Source organism: Rhyacophila brunnea, unplaced genomic scaffold (genome assembly GCF_057557595.1).
Source record: "Rhyacophila brunnea isolate RB1 unplaced genomic scaffold, BYU_Rbru_1.0 scaffold_50, whole genome shotgun sequence".
In the NCBI taxonomy this organism is placed as follows: Eukaryota; Metazoa; Arthropoda; class Insecta; order Trichoptera; family Rhyacophilidae; genus Rhyacophila; species Rhyacophila brunnea.
This window is the reverse complement of record NW_028233171.1, coordinates 1,283,848-1,308,690: the sequence shown is the minus strand read 5'-3', so window position 1 is coordinate 1,308,690 and position 24,843 is coordinate 1,283,848. Positions and strand designations below refer to the sequence as shown.

Below are 24,843 nucleotides of genomic sequence, written 5' to 3'. Positions count from 1 at the left end.
GATTACATAGTAATCTAGCATGCCTTTTGCCTATCTTATTTCAAGGTATAAAAATAAGAGAAGTTATTTTATTTATAAAAAACAAAATAATGTTAATAATAAAATCTCGTTGCAATTATTTACATTTTTTTTAATCATTTTATATGTAATATACATTTCTTAAACATTTATTTTTGCTACTTGGATATTAATATTTGCCATAGCATTAAAATACTTTGTTTTACATGATTTAATAAATTTCAAAAGCTTTTTTAGATTATTATTCTACCTTTAGACAGAATTTTAGCATCATTAATTATTTAATTTTATTGAGCGCTTAACACAATAAATAAGTTTTTTTGCTAAGAAACGATGTAAAATATAATTTCATTTTTAAGATGATTTAATAAGCGAAGATATGAAAATTAATTTTAAATAATGATCGTAGGTATTTAAGTAATGACAAGTAAACAATAAAAAATAGATTATAGACCCTATTTTTAGGTGCAAAAAACGAATTCCCAATGTAACCTATGTTGATTGACCTTAAAAGTATATAAATTTCATCATGTTCTTAACGCGCTGATTCAAGATTTATTCTATAAAAAATAACTATTTATGAATAAAATATAACAAAAATATATAGGATTCTTTTTTGTAAATATACTTTGATATTATTGGTCGAAATTTTATTGGTTAAAAAGATATGTATAAATGAAAAAATTTTGATTCGATGCATCTATAAGAATGATAAAGTTTTATTTATTTATGGGTTAAGTTTCTTTTTATCGATTTTATCTATTTAGACGTGATCAGCCCATTGGGAACTTTACACAACTCCTTGATGCATCTTTTGACACCCATTCCTGATATAACTTCATCCACTGCTCTTCTTCTATCAAATGAGATGAGTTCAAGTGACCTGCGGAGTGTGAGAGCTTGCATGTATGCTTCTACTTCGTCTGGAAATCTTAACCACTTAACATATTTTTTATGGAATTTTGTAACCACTCCATCCCAAGTTATAGCATTCAAAATATAATGATTAATTAATTTATGCCTATCCTTCTTTCTGTATAATTAAGAGGTATGTATAATAAAGATTGTTTTCTGTTCGGAAATCCATGTAGCTCAGTGGCAGAGCGTTGCTCTCCTAAAGCGAAGGTCGTGGGTTCAATACCCTCCATGGATGTTTTTGAAGATGACGGCCAATTTTATTTTTAAATGATTGATAGCAATTTTACATTCAATGAATAAACTTTTCCGTAATACTGTGGGATGAAGATTATATAATTTACCACTAGTTGCTTACGTCAGTTAGAAATAACGACACAAGCAGAAACTTACGGGCAAACGATAGGATTGAGGAAGCCCGCCAAAAACAACAATCGAAAAAAAAAGTGCATTGAAAAAAATTGTAACCATGATGAGGTGGAAAGAATAATAAAACCAATCTGTTCTATAGAGCAATCTAAAGTTCTCTTCGAAATACAATAAACAGTTAAAAAACCAGAATAAGCCATAAATATAATTGATGTAGTTATGTGTTGCATATTTCCATACTAAGCTCACGAATTTACATAGTAATTGTAATTTGATTTAGTGCATATATGATTGATCTCAAATAATTATTATAAATACTTTAATTGTGATTACAGAAATTTTTATATACAACTTTCATTATGCTGCATTACGTAAGTATTAATCATACGTGGGATCAATTTCCATATCTATATATTCTTGGATTTTATTTTCTTTAAATCGTAAATTTTGAGGATGGTCATTCCTCTCCTTCAATTCTTATGATGAATATATTGCATATAATACTAAGTATTAAGATTTTAAATTCTCATTATAGAAATAAAATAGCTCCTTCGGTTTACACTAGAATTTTTTAATAATAGTTGTGGAAATATCACTCTCTTCTTTAGAATGGTAAATATATACGATCAAATATTAGAGTATTTATCATTGATTTGGGTGAATTATACATCATCACATAAACCTTGGCTATAAATTATTGTTTAAATTTTAGAAATACAAAAAAAACAAGTATCAAGTTTGATTTTTTACCATCACATGATAATATATACAAAAATATTGGGAGATTTAATCTTCTGGTAGATGCACCTTACTTTGAAATTAAATTTTTAGTTAAAACATATTTTTTAAGGATTAAAAAATATGGAATCGTTGCTATATCGAATTGTTTAAAATAAGCTTTGCATATCTTATTAAGGCATTATATAAATACAGAGCAGGGTATATTTAAAAAGTGATACATGATTTTCTATATAGAACTCCAATTAAATAGCATATGGTTAAACTTATTCATTTAAAAGCCAAAAAAATAAATCAATCAAAAACCACATCGAGCATCTCTCCATAAAAGTACCATGGAAAGTGTTCGAATTCCAACAATTGTATTGTAAAGGCGCCTTTGTTAGATCGAAAATATGATAAATCGCCGCTGCATGATTTACAACGCCATCACATGACCACATTCACAGTACATTAGAATAAAATATTTGAAATTGCAGGAATGTAAATAAACCAAATATTATAAAGTCTAAGTGTGACCCTTTTTAAGCACTGAAATACACCCTACAAGTCTATCATAGTGCGTTTATCTATTCAAAAATTGAAAAATTTGTTATTCCTGTCCTTGCTGATCTTTACCTTTATCAAAAAATACACATTTCTATACTATAACCTTAAATTTCCACAAATATCCTCTGTTATCTAAAAACTAGGTAGGATTCATTTTTAAAATTCGAACGATAAGATGCAATGTACAGGTGGGAAAAGGTAATAATTTTAAAATAAATGATAATAATGTATCTGTTTTTGAATGTTCAGCTTCGCGCTTTCTTTAATATTTAGTCTGGATGCAAGTATTGTTTTACTAGTAGGCATCCAATGAGATACCGAAACCGTTTACTTTAGTATCTAGAGCTATTCTATATAATTAAATTGTTAATCTTAGAATAATAGTTGCGAAAAAAACTAGACTAGCGTATCCTTTGATTCATATGTAGTTATATATTCAAGATGAGTTTATTTCACAATATTTCGTATTTTAGCTTAAAAGCTGAGGTAAATAATATTGGCCCGAAAAAACAGAACGAGGGAATGATGATACACCAAGTAGCTTTTTGATGATGTAAAATGTTAACTTTTTATTTTTTTAAAATTTAACGAAAATATCAATATAAAGCACGAATAATTTTTTTACAACTATTCACAAAATGCTCATATGTATTATACTTCAAAAAATTACAACTATTGTGTTTTCACAATTTTATTTTTTGTGTATTGTTTTAGCCCCTATGTAAAGATATCTTCTTTGAGGAAAGTTTTCTTCTATTTCGTAAACATTTTGATTATATATAATCACACATGATACTATGAAGCTGTTAATGCCTAAAAAAATGTTCTTTTGTAATTTGAATCATAGAACATAAAAAATTTGCATATTAAACAATTTTTCTGGGTAGCATGAAAATAAGATCAAAACTATATTTAAAAATGAAAAGTTAAGGTGTATGATATAATAAAATTGATTCATGGTAATTAAAATAATTGAAATTACATTTTTTGTTTACAAGAAAATGACAATATGAAAATTTGTTCGTATTATAGTTATTCTATAAAGCTATTCAAATTATCTATCATGTTTTCTAGAATAACAATCTAGATCAATTGAAATAAAACATCGACTACATAATCCATAAAGAGTAGATCTATGGCAGCAAATTCTATAATTTTAAAAGAATATTTTTAGAATATAGCATAAAAAACAGAACCCATAAAAATGAGCATTAAATTAAGTTAGCTGATTCGAAGCTAATTATAAGCACAAAAAGATTGTAAATAATTTTAAAATCTTCTAAAAACTCACTGATACTTTTCTATTACCTAAAAATAATCTGTTATTAGGCGATTATGATTGCGGCGAAGATATCATTTGTGTTTGTATTAAGTGGATAAATTTATAAGGAAATCAAACTTTGTAATATGTCGTTATGCAATTGTAAATAACGTCTGCGATATTTAAATGTGGTAACTATGAAGCTTCTTTAGAGATGAATTTCTTTTTACACAATACTTCATCTTGAAAAAGAAAATTTAAAGTTTTTGTTCTATAAATAAAAAAATCAAAATCCTTTCACAATATTTTATTGGGTTACTTTTACGGCGATGTTTACAGCGTCCACCATAACAAGTTTATTTAAAAAAAAACCTATATTTTATGTTTTTTCATATGTTATATTTAAGAATGAGAGTACTCAGATGTTTTTATATGAAAATTTTATGTCATAATTACGGTTCATTAAAGGTTCTTCTTATATTATTAAAGTCGTCAATATTTTTAGTATTTAAAAAGCAGTATGTGTGTGAATTCACTCATAATAATCTAATAAACTAAGTTTAAATGTATTTGTGTGTAGATTAAGCCGTATAATTTTTTTATTTGACATATTAAGCATATTTATTCACAATCGACAAAAAAAGCCATATTTACATAAGATAAAAAGAATTCTTTTTTTTTACAAAGAATCTAATAATTTATGACATTTGTTAACTATAAAAAATCCAGATAAAAATACAATTGAAGTTTTTTTTGTAAAATCTTAAAGTTTGGAGCGGAGCAAATAAAAAGCTGTTAATAAATAGTTTTTTTTTAAACGAGCAAATTTGTATAAATTACAATAAATCACAATGGTAAAAGTAAGAGCTTAAACAGAACATCTTAATAAATCAATGAAATCATGAAAAATTTATAATTCATAGGATGTATTTTTTATGCATAAAATATATTTATTTGGAGACTACATGCATTGAAATGTTCAGGCTTGTAAGAAATTACCAGAATGAACTTATGAAAATCTAGGTTTGAAATATTTTTAAAGACGATTCTTTCTTATACGTTTTCTAAGTAAATCTTACAAAGAACATGGAAAAAAATGCTCACGTTTTATATATGCCTTAGGTATATAAGAAATGTTTCTATAATTTTAGACTTTTAAAAACAATTTTAAATCGTAAACACATTCTTTGTCGCAATAAAATCAAAAACAATGTTACTTTAATATAGTAATCAAATTTTAGGTTTCATGTGGTTTTTGTATTTTATAGCACTAGAACAACTCTACACGTTTTATGTGAGAAAACAACGGTATGAAACGTTGAAATTTAACAATTGAATTTCTAATTATGGATATTCATTCCAGAAAAAAGTCATAGTAACAGAATATAAAAATCTGAAGATCCGTATCATTATATTCATATGTTATTGTGAAATTTCAAAAAAATAACATAAAAAAAAAGTATATAGTATAGGTTAAAAGTTGGTAATTGTGCCTCTTTTTTATTTGGAACAACAGATTAACTTACTATTACTAATAAAAAAAGTAAAAATGTATCTTTATAAACACGCCTTTTTTTCATAAAAGATCGATAGCATTCACGTAATAAAATTACATAGTAAAATCATAATTTTTTTTATGATTAATAGTGTTTATATGCGAATACTTGATTCGCTTTAGCTAATACTTTATTTTATTTTTATTCCAGGGTTTACATGTGGAGAAAAAGAGGCATTAGATATTATAATATTACGTCACAGTGTTACGCACACACACATTTCATACAATAAACAATATTTGTATGTAAAATTGTATTCATAAAGACAGATTTGGCTCATATTCAAAGTAATTATATAAAGATTGTAAATTAATTCATATGTCTGAATACCTTATTTTCCAACCAATTAAACCTTTTTTTTATAGCGAATATTTTTTTTAAATTAAATTTGTTAACAAAATCGTTGAAATTTTAGAACAGATTATATTTTGAAGTTTATGCAATTCATAAGTTCTCGTATAGATTACTATCAGATCCGTTACTTGTATATTTAATTGAGTTTTTTGGCTAAAATATCATAATCCTCTATAGATATGCTCATGATAAGAACCCAATATCAAATTTACTATTTAATAAAGTGTAAATTCTATATTTCCTTATTTATATATAAGATATTGCCTTAAAAAAATAGAATATGCAGTTTCCATAACTAAAAATTTTCCGAATAAATTCTTAAATAAAAAAAAAAAGAAACCACGTAATAAAATGAATGATATATTATATAAACTTATCTTGGTGTTTAAATTATTTTTTAAAATAAAAAACTCTCGATCAATGCATCAAATACGCATGCAATTATGTTATCAGAAATTATTTAGGTTGATGAAAATATCCATGTGAAGAAAGATAGCTTTGCTACACGCATAAGAAGAACATTATCAATTTTCAATATAAATTAGAAAAGGAAGTCATATATTATATCAGAAACTATTTCATTAAAATACGATTTCAGAAATAATCAAAGTTTTTTTTTAAATGCCCTGAAATGATTTTTCTATATATAAATTCGTTAGAAATCAAAAAACATAATTCAGATCTATGAAGACAACGAGATAAAAAAAAATACTAAGTCGATGAAAGGTATAATGGAAATGACTAAATAATACAATGAAATGCCTTATTAGACTAAAACCAGAATTTTATATGACTTAATAATCTGTAATCAGAATCAGAACGAATATAATATTTTAAAATGCTATTTAAATATATAAATTTGTTTCTTTGGTGTTTAATGGCGAATAATACACGTTTTTGTATGCAAGCAGTGTTTTATATATGATGGTAATGTTTTAAAGATGTAGCAATTCAAAGAAGCAAAAAAATTTTTCGAAAATAAATTTATGTAAACCGATCAAAATAAAAATAGAGCTGAAACGAAATTGTTTTAAGACCGTGGCTATTTACACAATTATTGTTGATGAACTTACAAAATAACATGGTTTAAAACCTTTGCAAGAATATGGATTCACGTTTAAAAGGTTAATTTATTACCATTTATTAATTTATATCGGAGTTTGTGCAAAATTTTTCTCAATAGCTTAAATTAGCAGATTTTTGCTATTTTTAAATTAGAAATCGTATTTTAAAATAGAAAATATGGTTATATACACCATGTTGCATATGAAAAAAAAGTCGATAGACCCCAACATACGCAAAATGAGGCAAATTATTCTATATTTACACCATTTGTATCATGTAAAGTTTAAATGCGCTTTACAATGCTACGAAAACTATAATTATAATTTTTATTATGTTTCACCTCACAATACCTTCATTAACGAGTTAAATTTCATAATTAAATTTTGACAGCTTTTTTAATCCCAACCCATGTGAATTTGGGGTGCATTTTGCATAAAATACAGGCAGCGCTTGGTTAAAAATAAATTATGCGTACAATGGCATAACCAATGCAAACAGCATAGCCATATAAGATACGATTTTCTTAATGATAAAAACATACCGTTTTTTTTAAAAATTGCAAATTCCAACAAAGATTTTTTTTATATATCCGAGCCCAACAATTAAACGTACAGTGCATAAAAGAAATCTGAAAAAGATTACGAAAAATCATTTAATCAATTTGAAATACAATTCTAAGATATAATAAAATCTAAAAATTTTGTTTCGAATAAATTCCAAAAAACTATAACTTTGGCAATTGAATACTTTACTTCGAATAGAAATTAAAATGTTTTATATTATAGACTTAAAAATCTTTCATATGTTTAAAAAAGTTGGTTTTCTCTCATAGGTGTTTTGATATATCCTTTATATTTTTTTAAGTTTACATGCCGCAGATAATTTATTTTTCTTTCTGTGATTACCTTGGTGTTTTCATTTTTTTCTTCTACATATTCTATTTTATAATATAAACTATAAAATACAAATCTGAATATATTATGATAGCAAATTTGCGGTCTATTTCACAATATTAGTTGATTATTATTATATTTTAACTGAATTATCATATATTAATATAAATTTGATGCAGTTTACTTAAAGTAAAACCAATATAAATAACAGCAAGAAATAATAAAATTTTCTATTTTATTTGCTAACAAGATTATTAAAATTTATATATCAAAAATCCACATATATTCAATTTATATATAAAATGTAGAGAATTAGAAAAACGGATTAAATGTATATGTAGATTCTTCATATACATTACTACATGATATAAAAAATCGTATTAATTCATATATGTTATTAATCGGCAGTGCTACGATGAGATGTAACCTTTCTATATATTCAAAAAAAAAATATTTTCTGAACATAAATGACAGCTATTCAAGCTATAGAAAATTTTTATTAAAGTAAATTTGTTGTAATTTTTGACAGTTCTTAATTATTTGTAGCACTTAAATTAAAAATGTGAGGTCTTTGCAAAAATAATGCAATATAATTTTACGCAATGCTAGAAATAAGTATGTGTGTGTGTTGAGAAATTTTAGTTTTTATTTTATGTTTCATTTTCAACATGATCGATCAATAATCAAAAGTGTCACCAAATAGCTTTGCATTTAAAAAACTTAAAAACACTGAAATAAAATGCAATACTGTATTTTTTACTCGGATGCATAAGAATTTGAGTTTTAATCGGATAGCCTTCTGTTTCTTATTCAGAAATTTCGATACCGCAATGGTTACTATAAAAAAAATAAAAGGCAATACCATCAAGTCATTTTCTGATTTAAATCAGAAGATTATATATATTGCACGAACGATAAACGAGAGAAGATGTTTTAAAGTTAATTAAAGGGATTAATTAATAGATAGTGTAATATTACCAAAAAAAGGAAGTAACAAATTTTTCTTCTAAAATTAACCTTTTTAAAAGATTTATTAAATAAATAATTATTTTAATACTATTTTTATGGCAATATATGCTTTAAAATGCATCAATTCAAGTTTAAGGATTTTTAATCTTTTATATAAGCATGTTTATGTTATACAATTTTTTTTATTGACCTTTGATTTTTTATTTAGTTAAATCTATATAATTTTCAAGATATATATTAAATCATATATATTATAGGGTAAATATTGATTTTTCATCATAAAAAATCTTCACTCACCACACATAACGTAAATTGTTAAGAATCTTATATTCCTAAACTTAATTTTATAGAAGTAAATAATAAATAGTATTTTTTGGCACAATAAATTTTCATTAGATCCAATAACAATACGAAAAATTATTTGGGTAGTTAATTTATAAATAATACAGGCAGCGCCAAATATAAAAAAAAATATATATATAATTATCAGAATTCATACATAATATTTGGTCCATTCGTGCACGAATATAACATTAAATAATAAACATTCAAAAAATAAAACTTCTTTAAAGAAGCCAAAAAAATAATTAATTCTTTAAAAGATAGATCTAAAGTCAAAGTTTATTTTAATTAATAAGGGTGTCTTTTTAAATTCAAACATGTGTTCTTGAGGGTTGTTAACGAATATTATGCAATATTCTTGATTAGCTACATCAACTATCATTGACCTCCTACAAAGTATATAAAAATGCATGTATAATATTTATGGTTAATCATAATAAATTTTAGATATTTCTGATGAGTTTTAAAGTAGAATTTATAGAAATTTCTAGTATTTAGCACAAATTATTTTAGATCAACCTATATATTTTATAGAATCTTTTCAAGTAAGTAATAAAAATATTTTATAAACATGCAAAAACTCTTCATTTAATGTTAATTCCATCTAATTTTAAAATTTAATTCTTTAAGCATGCAAAGATTTTGTTTATACTCTGATAAAATAGCCACATAAATAAAAAAAAAAGCAATTTTTCAAATTTTAATATATTGTGATAAATTTTTTTCATTTTTATGTGTCTAGGATGATTTTTAAAATATATTCAAATTTCAATTATAGTGACCAAAAACTAATCAAGATATTTGTTGCTTTTAAATACATCAAAACCCGGACCAAAAATTTAAATGCATTTTTTGTGCCTAGATAATCAACAAAACATCTCCAAAATGAAGAATCTTTTGAATTTTTAGTGCTTTAACTTTAAACGATCAGCCGATTTTTATTTAAATAATTAGAATATCCGATACAGTAAAGTCTATTCTGTAAAATAAAGGAAAAACCGTTGCCCCAAAAACCTTTTAAAATAATAAAGTCATGATATATTTCGTGTCGTTAAATTTTCAAGGAAGTTAAAAGACGAAAAAGTTAAACCAAGCGAAGAAGGTAAATACCATTTTATTTAAAACAAAAATGTGTCTTTAGGTTAGAGGACAAATGCCCACCCTCTAAAGAAGCCTTATAAACAAAATATCTTCTGAAAAAGAGATTTAAGAAAATATAAGGAATTATTATACGCAAAGGCACGATGAAATCACAAGATGTCTATATTATCTTCAATCAAGAATTTACAATTTCAAGAAAATCAAATATATCAGAAACTACACAGTACAAGAGATCTTCGAACATATAAATATTGACATAAGTGTAGATACCAGAATTTAAACGGATATGCTTATCAAACAAAATAGATCAGATATCTTGTTAAACGATAGAAAATTATTATCACTTTGATTGAAAAGCTCTAACTAGCCTCGAAAAACAGATAGTTGTTGAGAATGAGAAATATAGAAAGTATGGCATCTTGAATAATGAACTTGATTTAATCCATCAATTGAAAACAAAAATATTACGAATGTATGACTTGGGATGGTGTGATTACAAAATCCTGATAAGAATATACTAAGGAGTTGAAAATTCCAGATGAAGGAGAACAATCCATGCAAGCCCTCTCACTTCGCAAGACACTTTAATTGAAATATTTGTCAGAAGATGAGCAGTTTACGAAGATAGATCAAGGTTAGGTGTTAAAAGATACAAAAAAGAGTTTCGATATTTTCAATAAGCTGAATGCAGCAAAGTAGGATGGATTTATAAAAAGGAGAAAATTTAGCAATAATAAAAATTCCATATTATCTGGTATATTGCTTAATGATAAGTTTTTTTTAATCTTATTATGAATAAAAGTTCACAAAATAAACGCTTACCAGTGGATATCTTATATTTATCATGCTAAAATATTTATAAAAATATTTGGTTAAATGTGTAATCAATCGGGCTATAAATATTTTAAATTTACCGTAGAATATTTTATAATTGAATTAAATATGCTAGATCTGTCTTTATAATTGTAAAATATACCTTTTTTTTGTATCATCATAATAAGTTCTGTAAACAGTAAAAATATATTTAACAAAAATTTTTGATTATTATAAACGCAATAACCTTAATTTATGCCATCATTTTCGTATACTGACATCATTTATATCAGTTAATGATTTTCAATACAAATCCCGTAAATTAGAAAACACAATTATTTATGATTTATATGTAAATTTAATAGAAAAACATTTTTTTAAAACATTAATTATAAAATTTATCGTGAAAAAGTTAACTAGTCTCATTTGAGAGAAGAAGAGTAGTTGATGAAGATATATCAGAAGAAGGTCTCAAAAGATGCATCATGATTGTGCAATATTCCCAATGAGCTGACTAGGTCTAAATGGATAAAATTGATAAAAAGAAACTTAACCCATAATTAATACAATAAACTTTATCTTAGTATGCTTTATAAACCGTAATCGCATTATTGAAAAATAAATAAAAGATGTATTTTGTACAATTTGTGCTTAAAAACAAAGCAAAACTTAATAAAAAATAAAAGCCGTATGGTTCATTGTTTTTTCTTAAAAAAACACCCAAAATCGATTTTATTATGACTTAGCAAATGTATTTACTTTTTTTTACAAAATCTAGTAGTACCAAAAATTTACAAAAACCAATTGATGCATAAAGCAGCAAAATTTATGAAATTTAAGAATCAATTTTTTTTTGAAATCAGATTAGTTCAACGTATTAATTCAATTACAATGAGATAAATATCGATTACCAAAATAAAATACATACAGATATGGAAAGCGTCAAAGCTATCCTATGCATTTTATTTTACTTAGTGCGATTTTTTTTGGAAAATTAGTGTATATTAATTTTTTCACCTTTAATTTGGCAATTTTCGGACAAAATAGTTCTTAAATTTTGCCATGTAGGAACAGTTAAAATCCAATATCTCAAAATCACCCCAATAAAATATTGCAAAACATCGACTTGCATCTGTTTTTAAATAATTTTTATATTTCGTCTTTAATTATGAGTATTTGAGCTTCTAGAAATAAATTTTTATACATTTTCATATCTCAATTTAGATTTTTCCTAAAATTTCCTATCAATATTTATAAAATAAAATTGGAGGAGACCCCATTAAAATGAAAACTATTCTCAAAATTACTACCACCGGCTTGATTTTAATAGGATGAGGACTAATTTGTTGGGCCGGGATCGAAATATGCAAAATAATGCGAAATAAAGATGTGCAAGAAAAAGAAAAGGATTTAAAAATTAAAATCAAAAACGTAAAGGAAAATAATTACGGCTACGACAATGTTTCAGAGCAAAAATTAAAGCTACTACTTTCTAAAATTATCAAAACACAAGAAAAAATCGATGTAATAAGTTTCAAACAACCCGGGATTGATGGTGCACAAAAAATTGCGAATGCTATACAATTCGATAATATATGGTCTGACATTGAAAAGGAAATAAATAAAGATGATAAAACTAAAAAAAAGATAATTGAAGCGGAAGAGTCTAATAAAACATCAGAAGAGCGAGATCGAGTTCTGAAATTAGCACACTTATTAATAATCTCATTGAGGACAAAAAAGTCCTTCAGAAAGCTTCAAATGCAGCATCTAAGCTATACATGGAACCCAAGAAAATTTATGGCCTGGTTGCCAATTCAGATACGTTGAAAAGAATGATCGAATGTTTACCAACGCTTAAAATGTTAAAAAATATAAAACAAGTAAATTTGAATGATTGTGTAGAGCTCAGTGACGATAAAAAAGCACAGCTCAAAGATTTAGTAAAAGAAAAGAAAGATTTCTATACAAGTGAAGAACTAAAAGAGGACTTTGTTATATTTGATTTTCGAAACACTGTTGTGGACTATAGCGTAATCGATTCTGAAATGGACGATCTAAATGATTATGTTAGACAAATGAAACCAGAAGATCTCGAAAGTGCTAAATTAATCAGATCAACTATAAAAAATCTTCACATGATTAGCTTATTGGCTAGATACAGAAATTTTACTCACGAACTTAAAATATACGATATTGCCTCGCCTGCTTTCATGTCATTTCTTGGAAAATATGATATTATTATTATTCGTGAACCTATTTTTTATGATCGAACTCTAAAAATATTTTATGACAAAGAAATTACAAATAATTTATGCTCGCTAGGAAAAGCACGTCCTTTTATAAATGAAACAGTTACAGCAGAAGCGAAAGATAAGGAAAAGGAGATTCAGCGTATTGCTATCAAGCATTTCATCAAGAACAAACAATTGTTTTATGAAGCTCTCGGGCCAGAAATATCAAAATTCTTCTCATATCGTGCTAGCGATCGCGATGGAGGAATAGACTTCTGTGATAGGGTAGGATTTACCCTATAAAAAAATAAAAAAATATTTTTTAACTTATTTCTAGCTTGTAAAATGTGTTTTGAATACCAAGCACATCAAAAAAATTTATTAATATTGTAATGTTATAGGTGATATGGTTGAGTGGTTTACAAGTCGGCCCCCTAGGTCAGGGTCGCGGGTTCCGTTTCCACCCACCCCACTAATTTCCGAAACGAATTTACTCTAAAGAAAAATACGCAAGAGGGCGGCCAGTGAACAATAAAAGATAAAGCATAAAGCATTGACAAGCCATGGGAAATAGGAGGTTGCTGTGTAAGCCGTTGAACTGTGCCTCCAGAATGAAAAAGATCCCACACCGTTCAGCAAGAATATAGGTAAGTGTGGTTGTAGCTTGTAGCGATGAACAGTAGACAGAATCTCATTCCCTCCACATAATGACTGCCGCCTATGAGAAAGAGCCCAATCCACGGTGATTACGGGTGACAAGAAGTGCTGGAGGAGTCCCACAGAGAGACGCAGCAGTTAAGCAATAGTTCCTATGTATATAAAGCGAACTTCCTAAAAAGTAATAGAAGTAAAAACATAAATAAATAAAGTAAATTCGATTAGAATTTTTTTTGTAATATTAAAAAATTTTGATCTTATTATATCCGATTCGTTTTGAAAGATGTAAAAAAATCTACGGGGGTTGTTTATTTCTAGAATCATAATTTATCACCTACATACTTATATTAACACAGTAAGCAATTTATTAAAAAAATCAAATTAATTGAAATATATTGTTCTATTATCTTCAAAATAAAAGTTTAAATTAGTTATAATGGTAATTATAAATTGTTTTTAAAAGAAAGAGTTGACTCACATTAATATATAAAAAAAAATTCTTTCTACAGATGTGATTATTCAGTGAAAATAAATAGAACGCTCAATTCAATTTTTTTTTAATTTATCCATTGAATATAGACGAATATGATTTTTTTGCAAAGAAACCATATTTTTCGCACATAAATTTTTATAAATAATTTTTACTACAATAATAGTAAACAGATTAGGAATTATAATATTTTTCAGTTTTTAAACTCTTATCTAAATAAAATATAGATCACATTATAATAAGCAGCAATTTCTTATACAATAAAAACAAGTAAGATGAGAAAAAACCATTATTTTAAATACCGGGTCTGTTATAACATGAAATGGTGTTGATAAAACACAAGTCGTAGCTAGGATCTGGATGCCTGGAAAGTAAAAAAAGTTGCAAAAACAATAATATTAACCATAAGACTGATTAAGACGTAGAAGATATATTAAGGAGGACTGTAAGGATTTCGTGCTTGAAAAGAGTAAATATATAATTTGTAATATTACTAAAATTTAGTTTTTGCGCTAAAACATAATTCACAGGAAACATTAGGCCTTAAATAGATAAATTGGGTGATTACAAGTCTATGGCTTATTCTAAACTATGCTATCTCCACCAATAGTATATATGATCTGATATTAACTTTCTAGAAAGGCATGATTCAATAATCTTATAAATCTTATATCAGGGCCACAAACGGTGTTATAGAATAAAAAAACAAAATTATAATACAATAAGTTCTTTACATACGAGACCGAACTCAATCGAATAGTAAATTTGATTTAAAAATTCCATTTGTTCAATTTGCTATGCAGAAATGTATTTTTCATTTGAGAGTTAGCAAAACATTTGATGTCATATTATACATATGTTTATATTATCTAACCCATATACAGCTTTTCTTTTAAAATAAATTGGTTTAAGTGTTTTTAAAGCAATCATAAAAAAATGGTACCTAAAAATTTTTGCAAAGTTTAAATTTTTTTATAAAACGATCAACATGTGATACTTCTAAAAAAAATAGGTTATAAAAACTATAGAGATAAAAGAAAAAAATATAATATAAAATAACGTATAATTTTACATATTAGCTATATGTGATTTCAATAAAACATTGAGTCGTGAAATAACAAATTTATTTGTCAATATCGTCTATTTTACTTCATAAGAAGCATAATGAATGATTAAAAAGGACAATATTATCATAATTAAACATTTTAAAACAATATTTAGTAGAAAAAAATCATGAATTTAGGTCTTATAAAAACCGCCAAAGTGTTTAAGGTAAAAAAGATTATATGTTAAAACAATATCTTATAAATCTTTTTTAAAATAGCATCTAGAGATAATATGTATCGATTTAAAAAAAAATTAAATATAAAGTTCTAATAATTTTTAGATATTCATTATGCGTTTGTTTTATATAAAAAATAAAAAAAAACATGAAAGTACTAAAATAAAATATTGAAAAGTCATGCCGTAAGTTTTTTTAATAAAAAAAATAGAAAACAAGGTCTTAAAACATCGAACACGAGAAATTAAAACATTTTTTTGAATAGAAAACAGGTATCATAAGTGTATAATGTAAGTTTAAAATAAATTGATTGTTGCAAAAAAATATGTTTAAAAACAAAAATAATATAAAGACCTAGATTGATATTTAATTTTTTTTTGGTTTTTGAAAGTATTTTTTGTGATAAAATAAGAAGTCTTCAGCAAAGTTATATTAAAATATTTTTTTTATATAATAGAGCCACAATAGATAAATATATGTAATAAAATATCCTCAAAAGCTTTTATAGCTCTTTATTATTTTACTTCATTTCTTATAACCTAATATTATAAATGATTATGAATTTATTTGTATTTTTTTTTGCACAAAAATGCAAATTTGCTGATATATGTTTTAAATTATATTTCTTTAGAATGAATTCGCCACTTAAACCATCACTTAGTTTTTTTTGTTATAATTAGAATTTTTAAATTCATGTAGAATGAAAAATTATGGATCTACAGACACCATATTTACGTGATTTACGTAAATGGTTCAAAAGTCTTCTTAAGTCCTTTCTTTATAATTTTTATGGAAAAAAAAAATTTTTTTGTATTTATAAAATTATCTAAATAATTTTGCGTTTGATTGAATTATACCTAGCTTTATGTAGTTTATTAAGTATTAACAATAGGAATCTGAAAATTAAGTTTTGATCATATACAAACTTTGTTTAAGATACCCTAAGCAACATATTGTAAGATTATAGACAAAGTATAAATGTAAAATTTCTTTTTGCAAATTTAAGCTATTACAAGCATAATATCTTATACAACATCACATTAATTCACAAAAGACATTTGAAATAATTATGAGTTGTAAATCAGCCAAATAAGACCTAGTGAAGATTTAAGCTCTTTAGATTTCAATAAAGTGTAACCTATATATAAAGATAAATTTACACATAATAATAATTGACATAGCAAACATTTATGGGCTGTAATCAATTAAAAGAAGTTTCAAACACATTTTTTTGTATTTATAAACCAATAAATGTTTTAGAAAATTATAATCATCATTATCTTTAGTATATTAATATAAAAACATAGCCAACGTATTTTTATATTCATTCAAAATATCAAGTTCAAATTATTTATACATTTAAAGCTAAAACTTTCAGAAAATTTTACACAGTAAAAGTGTGGTTTTTTTATATCTTATTTTTGCTCTTATCAATCAAGCAAAACTTTAGATTTCACTATAGAGCGAAGAGCTAATAATTATTGGTTTTTATATTATAAAGAATCTTCCGTTTTAAACATAATAAATACGCTTTTTTTAAATAAGAAAATTTATTTAAGATATCTATGCTGTCGCATTACTTCTTAATTTCTCAATGTATGAGTATAAGAGTTTTTTTTGCACACTCATATACGTTTATAAAATATAAAATTCATAACATGCTTCAACATTTATAAAAAAAATTGTGAAGATCAAGGAATTATGATAAGTACAATACAAAATACATAAAATATATTTCTGCATAGACAAAGCCAGAATAAATATAAATAAAGAGAAATTGTAACTTGCAATGTAAAGAAGATAATTTGATACCTTTAAAACTGTAACACGAATAGTAAATATCTCTAAAAAGATGTTGTTATAAACAGTGGATAAATATTGTAGCAATGGATGATCTTAAACTTTGAATTTAAAACCTACATAAATCATTAGTATATCTATTCAGAGGTAAAATATTCGATCGATACAAATAAAAATCCATTTAATATTAATTTTTTTGGTCTCATTAGATTAACTCAAAAGTTTCTACGATGAACAGAAATAAAAATTTTGAATATTTTACATAAATATTAGAAACGGCTGTCTAATCTAATATTTGTATGAATTATGATTTTTTATGGATAGTTTATTGAACTAAAACTTAAATTTTTTTGCATACAGGCAGCATCTTTTTTTTATGGATTTTTTGCACAAAAAATATTTAATCAAATATATCAACACACAAAAAATATAGAGATTTAAAATTCGCTTGTAAATACGTATTCATGCAGATGTTTTTTTCGAAAAAAACATAGTTATTTGACACGAATATTTGCTTTGTAGAATTTTAAAGATGAACTGTCATATAAAAATAAAAATTCAAATTTTTTTTCGTGTGCAAAAACTACAATATTCTCTAACTAAGCGTGAGGGCACAAAAACTTGCTAAGAACCATTAAAAATTTATTATCGAATCAGTATAATAGAAACTAAATATATTTTATGCGTAGTATGCATTAGTATGAGGTGGGTTTATGCATGTTTTTAATAGTTTTATTATTCTCTATATTGCAGTGGATGATACTATAAATATAATTGAATAAGAAAAAAAAATAAAGCATGGTAAATGGATAAACATGTTATTTTTGTAGCGAGAAATAAGTCTTGCAGTGCACACTATATTAATGTATGATAAGCAATAAATATTTATGCTTATATGATAGAATGAGGATATACTATTTATGGTATTTTGAAAAAGATTGAAATATAATGATTTTTTTGCTCCAAAACATTAAAAATACAACTCTTTTTGTTAATTTTAAACAAACAGATTATAGATTTCCGAAATAAAATTATGTTTTTTGTAGCATATGTTACGGTAAAAATTCAGGCCATTTTTTAGATAAAAAACGTCTTTTATTCCCGTATATAAATATTATGCGGTGATGTCTTATTTTCTATCGTTTTTTGGCTTTCAAAGGTGTTTTTAAAAACATAAATGTCTAGGTTATACAAATTAAACCAAGTTTAGTACAAAATTTTACGCTTTGTAAATTTATAATAGCCTTTTTCAAGCTTTCTGTATACTTAACATACCCAAATTTTCATGAATACATAATATTTTATAAATACTATTGTCTTTATAATACTTTAAATCAGTTTTGAATTTTTTTTTGCATCTATTGTTCTTTATATACAAAAATACACATACATCTCAAAATGATGCCCTAAATTTTATTTTTTTATTTTTTTTAAGTTCCAATAAATTCTACATATATATTAAATCCCAGATTTTATTTATATTCCGCTTTACTTATCTTTCAAATATTTTTAGAACACTTAGTTTATTAAAAATTTTATTCGGTTTACATTAAACTACAATAATAATTTCTATTATGCTGTATAATTAATCTGCTTAAATATTATAAGAAAGCCATGTATTTTTAATAACACATTTTTTTCTAATTTATTAGCTTTCTTTTATAGTACGTGTTCTCTAGTTTGTTTTCTTACATCAATAATTCTTTTTTTAATTCTAATACTATGTTACAGTGACATATTACAAAAATACAAAAAAAAGGTTTATTTTTAGATGTAAGTGTGCTTTTGTGCACCTATACATGCCCTCTCTAATGTCTATATCATCATTATAAAATGAACTCTTAAAACTCACTTTATATATTTTTTCCAATTTAAATGATAATATAAATTAATAATCCTTTTGTTTGGTGATTCTCACTAATTTTATATATAAGGGTACAATTTCGACATTATATTAAAATTTTTTGACCATAAAATTTTAGTTTTACAGTAACATTGTACCCAGAAAATCTAATCATTGTTTTTTTATTCTAATATTTATGAATCTAAAAATTACATAGTTTTTTTAACTAAAATAGGGAAGACATATCTTAGCTATCTACATTATATGATTCACCGAAAAATTGCTAAAAACTAAGCCTATAAAATAAATTAAGTATATCCTTATAATTATAGAAATTCAATTAATATGTGAATTCTTTGAATATTTTACTGCAGTTTATTTCCCTTAACATTTTTCAAAACCATTTTAACTAGTTATCTATTTTATAAATTATCTTTTCATAGTAAGATTTTGACTTTTTATAGCATAAATAAAAATATTGGCTGAGGCATCTTTGTAACTTATTGAAATCAAATAATTTTATAATGGATAAATTTAGAAATTTTTCTAGAAATCGTGATTTAAATCCTATTTCATTAATATTATTCTTGCGAATTTCTTGATTTATTATTGAAATATTTTAAAGATTGTTGTATTCGTATTTTATTGTTAAATGCAATTATTTTATTCAAATTCGAGTTTCATATTATATTTAAAAATAAAATTTACAAAAAATAACCACTAAAAAGTCTATTTTAAACCAAATAAAACTGTTTTAAATATCTAGTTTTGAAATAAATATCACTAGACATAGCCACACCTAAAATAAAACTAAAATCCAGAAGAATATAATCTAAATATATCAGTTCCACTAGATATATTTTTTCCTTTACAAGACATGTAATATCTTATATTCAGACATTGTAATCGAGTTTAGAGATTTTTTATAATTTTCTATAATAGAAAATATGATTATTTTATATTATAATTTTACTTTGTATACGTTGTATTATCTTCTTATTAGATATCAGAAAGAAAATATTTGTTTGAAAAGCTATAAAAAACGAAATAATAACATTTCACTATAAAAAAAATATTTTTGAAGCAGATTTCTACCATAGATTTAATATTAAAACTCCAACAAATGGTGTTACTTATAAATTTTGATAACAGATTTAGCTGGATGTTTCTAAATTAAAAGAAGAGTTGTAATTATATGGATCAAATATGCAATATAAGAAATCTATTTAACTGATGAGAATTTTTTATGTTTAAAAAACATATTGCAAGATCAGATGTGTTTTTATGGTACAGATAATCATTAATTATTATATATGATGTGAAAAAGACTTAAAACATGTGCATTAAATGTATGATTTAGCAGTTTTGATGTTCTAAAGGAGGCTGAAAATATAGCGATAGAATTTTATGTTTCTATACGATACAAAAATAACATTAGATATTTTACACAATCTAGTAATATATTGAAGTCATTTTTTCCTGTATTTTTCATTTATTCATATATATAATATGAAAAATTACCGATTATTGATATAACATAAGAAAATAAGTTTTTAGCAAAAAATACTTCTATATAGATGTTGCTCCGTGATGGAATATACACAAATTATTTAAGTAATATATATTAAAACCTGAAATTTTTCCTTTAGTCGCAAATTTTGCGGAAAAAAACATCTATTTCATATCTCAATGTAAGAAGCTTACGTTATAAAAATATATCAGTGACAGTATCTTAACATAAGAAAAAATAAAATAACGTGTTTTTACATAATCAAAGCCATTTATGGTAGAAAGTGATTGTTGCGAATATGGAGTGTCCCAGAAATATATTTTTTTTGAATACAATTGTTATAAATTATTATTTGCGCTAATTTTGTATTCTATTGCAATTATATGTCATATGCAATACAGATTTTCTATTAATATAGTTCATTCATAGTGCAAAAGATGTAATAAATATTTTTCGGTAATAAAAACAAAATATATATAAACAAGGGAAAATACAAATATTTTTGTGGCATGAAATATAATTGAAATATATTTACATATGATTTTAATCAAAAAGAGTGTATTTATTCTTTAAATATAAAGTTATCTATATTATTAAGTGTTATCGAAGTTGATAAGAAAAACACGCAATAGAGAAAATTTACTTTGAATTTGATGCAAGCATTAGATGTATTTTATTTGTGCCTTTTATATTTAAGTATTTTTATAATAACCTTATAAATAAATCTTTTAAATATAAAAAAGGCGAAATTTTTTTTATTATACACTGTTACTATTTTTGATTTAAGATAACGCATAACACCTACGTTTTTGCAATGATGATTTACATTGTTTTTTATGTAGTACACATATATCATATAATGTTTTATAAAATTCAAGATCATAATTTATTCGAGATTGACTCATGTACAAAATTTTTTAATTTTCATATAAATGTTTGATGTGGTTAGACTTAATTTTGCACTACAACGCAAGTGGTTTTAGATGAAACCATATAATTATCTTACATAATCCATTATTCAAAATGGTTCAACCAATAGAATATACCATGGTAATATCCAAAATACGTGTTACTTAATATAAACTCAATTCAGAAGAAAAATTGTGCAGAATTTTAAAAAATCGCGTGTGTATCAGAATATAGAAATGAGATTATTAATTTCTATCAAAAGCAAAATTAGTTATTAGTGAATTTAATAAAATATCTGTTCGTAAATGCTAAATATATTAAAAATAGTAATATATTTTAATAACGATTTTAATATAAGTTTAATCATTATATAGAGATTCGTTGCATATAAGAACAAATTTATTTAAAATTTTATTAACCATGTATAATACTCGATGATTTCTCTGTATTTATCATATTTTCATAAAATTTTTTAGCATTTATTATTATAAAAATACACAACATTTATAAATACCTGTAATAATATTGTATATCAATTTTTTTTAAAAATCTCTTTTTATAATATTTTTATCTGTTTTTTTTTATTTGGGTGTTAAAAAGTTCTAATATTCAAGTCAGAAAAAAATAAACTAAAATATAATATTAATTTCAAAAAATATCTATAGATAATATTAAAAAAATAAGTTTTTTTGAACTTCAATAATAAATATAAAGGTTTATTACAAAAAAAAGATAAGATAAAGGTTTCAATTTAATATAAAATTTATGCATTAGAATATGGCTTGGTTGAAAACAGCCTTAAAGTGTACCTAAAAAAAAGGGATATAGATATGCTTAAAAATCGCAGCAAAAACCATCCAAATAAATATAGCGACATAAATAACATAAAAACAACAAAAAAACACAAAATTATTTGCGAAGTTTTTTAAAATTTGAAGTGAGCTATCACCATCAGATATTGTTTTTTTAGAGTTCATTTTATCATATTTTGAATTATCAATTTTGTCATTTTTTACTATATTATCATGGGTTTCAAGTTTCTTTTTCTCAATTTCAATATCTAAGTTGTCATAACTTTTACCCCTTTCTAGCTCACTGCACCTGATCTTCATCATATTTGAGCTTTCATCAAATTCTATAGGGTCAAAAGGAATCTTTCTCATATTTCTAATATGGCGGCGTTTTAGCAATTTTTTTGTCGAGACGTAATCAAACTCATCTTCATCGCTTCTCGAAGGAATTTTCCAGCCTCGTTGTGCACTATCAAGAATTTTGACACATTTCTTTTCTTTTTCAGTATATTTTAACTGCACAGATTCTGTAGCACAATCACAATTCTTGCCTAAACTATTTTTTTCACAACATATCATAATAACTGATTCATCTTCATGTAAAAATTTGCTTTCCTGTTTATCATCATGGCCTTTTTTTTCAATATTTACTAAGTCTAACAGCTTGTCCGATTCTTCATCTTTACTTGTTAAATTTGTAACATAATTTGTATTTTCAGTATCTAAACAAAAAACTTCATCTTTTTTGTCATCACAAGACTGTATAGTCCTCATTTTACTCTTAGCATTGTCTGGAGACGAACTACTATTGAAAACTGAAGAAACAAAACAAAAAAATATATAAGAAATCATATATGTCCGTTCTACAACGTATTTAAAGACAGAAAAAGCTCAAAAAGGTTTGATTTCTTTTTTGAACTTATAATGTCAATCTACAGTCAAATATTTCTATAAAAGCTTGACTTTTTGAATAAAAATATAATTTTATCTTAAGTCATTTTAAATATACAAGGTATCATATTGGGATACTTAATGTGTCAAAATTTTACATAATGTTTTTTTTTGAAAATTCATAGAATGTATATATAGTATTATGCCGGGTTCTAAATACCAATTATTTTTTAAGTAAAATATGCTCATACGACATTATTATAAAAAAATAGAAAAAAGCACAAATGTATCAATTTTATTGCATCTTGAAAATTGCACAATAAAAACCATTGATATTTTTTTTCCAATTAATGCATTTATTGTAAAAATCGTCCAAAATTATGAAATGTTCCTATTTGATTCTAGATGGTCTTGAGCAAATAAAACTTGATATATATAAGGATTTATATTTTTAAGTTACAGAGTTACATAATAATATTCTAATAGTCTTCTTTTATAGATTAGAATAGAAAAAGAATCATCAATAATGCCAATACCTTTTTAAAAATTCACAAAGATAGAGTTTGAATATTAAGCAAACTTTGTACTCAATTTTTTATACCGGGCTGATATTTGTTTATACTGTAAAAAAAGTTACATTATTATTTTAGAAAGGTACTTACAAATTTTGCTTATATATCGCTTATTTTGCAAAAAAATACAATCTACACAGCGAAAGGTTTAATTTTGACTTAAAATGACAAAAATAATTTCATATGGCAAAATTTTGTTATTTTTTACGTAATTTCATCACTTATACTGCTTTTTTCATTGCCATAATGTAGAAAGCTATTTAAATTGAATTAGATCATTCTTTACTTAGATTTAAAAGTGATTATACCGTCACTCATCATTTATATTACTATTATAGGGCTCAATTTTTGAAAGCTAGAAATATTATAATTTCAAAAGAATTGAGTATTTATGCATTCTTTATGGGCTTATTTTGGTATTGTAATTAAACATTTTCTAGTCAAGAAAGAAGTGACTTATTTCCCAGGGAGGCAGAAAGTCTTTACACACGATAACGATATTCTATATTACATCCTCATTATTGTTTTAAACTTTATAAGACATATTACTCTTAAGATCTTTACTCGATTATAATAGTTTGATTATATATTAAACGAAAAAAAAAACTATCTAGATTTATTCTCAAAGTGACATTAATGAATAAAAAAATTAAGTGATTTTAGAAATCAAAAAATGCACATATATTATTATACATTTTTAATAAATAAAATTGGAGCTTTCATTATATTTAGACAAGATTACAACGAATCATATATGCTTTTAAAAATAAATTACGTTATTCTAAAAATATGTATTATCTTTTTTATTTTGATCTACTTTTAATTATGGGTTAAGTTTCTTTCTATCAATTTTATCTATTTAGACGTGGTCAGCATATTTTGAATATTGCACATCTCCTTGATGCATATTTTGACACCTTC

General features: G+C 24.4%; 1 non-coding gene across 1 annotated transcript; it reads left to right on the top strand.

Moving 5' to 3' along the window:
• Nucleotides 1–1,099: 1,099 nt before the first annotated feature.
• TRNAR-CCU (transfer RNA arginine (anticodon CCU)) lies at nucleotides 1,100–1,171 on the top strand. The gene has a single exon. It is a non-coding gene; the product is annotated as a tRNA-Arg (tRNA).
• The last annotated feature ends 23,672 nt before the right edge of the window (nucleotides 1,172–24,843 follow it).